Raw genomic sequence first — 829 nt, forward strand, 5'->3', positions numbered from 1 at the left:
GAAATGTTTTAGGAAATGAAGATGAAGTGTGGGTAACAGGGTTGTTCGCTCTCACTAGTAAGACGGAACTAAACTATATAGATTTCATGCCTGTAAATATGCTTATGAAATTATGATGTGAACTTACATTAAGTAAACTTAGTAAAGTTAATAATCCTCAAGAGGGAGCAGTTTTCTCACTATTTCTGAGCTGTCAGAAATGTTTTATGTCATGATAAAACCAAGTTGTCCTTTTCTTTCATAGTGCACATATACATTTGCTATTTTCATCGGATTCTCCTTTTCATCCCCAGTTGATGCTATAATATATTTACAGATCTGTAGGTATGCTGCAGAATACAAGATATTGTAAAGCTCTGGCATAGATTACTCAGGCATCACAGTGATAATCAGACAAATAGTCTTATAAAAATTATGGAGAAGAGTTCCTAATTGGAATGAGCATTTTTCTTGTTGCCTCTAATATCATGACTAATTATTCTGAATATAGAATTGTCAGATGAACCTAGAATTGACTTTTATCACATTGGTACACTGATTCTCTTAATGAAATAATACAGTCTCAAGTTGGGTCCTAAATTCAGCATTTTCTGCTATTAACATTGTATGTTCGTATCTCTAGGTTTGTTATATTTTCTTGTTAGTTTCTCAAAACAGGTGCAACAGTGACAAAATCTCAGGTACTACAGTTCAACTGCAAGCAACCCTTAAGAAAGGGTTTGTTGAGGGAGCAAGCACATGTGTCACTAATGTTATTCCTCTCTTCTCCCTGCTAACTCTATTATTATAAACCACCAGGGGATAGAAATTGACAAGAATTGAAATGCTC

General features: G+C 34.3%; 1 protein-coding gene across 1 annotated transcript in view; it reads left to right on the forward strand.

Moving 5' to 3' along the window:
• The window catches only part of MBIP (MAP3K12 binding inhibitory protein 1), a 21352-nt gene that overhangs the window by 5664 nt on the left and 14859 nt on the right, over nt 1-829 (forward strand). The window lies entirely within an intron of this gene.

The sequence above is a fragment of the Myotis davidii genome, unplaced genomic scaffold (genome assembly GCF_000327345.1).
Source record: "Myotis davidii unplaced genomic scaffold, ASM32734v1 scaffold730, whole genome shotgun sequence".
Lineage (NCBI taxonomy): Eukaryota > Metazoa > Chordata > Mammalia > Chiroptera > Vespertilionidae > Myotis > Myotis davidii.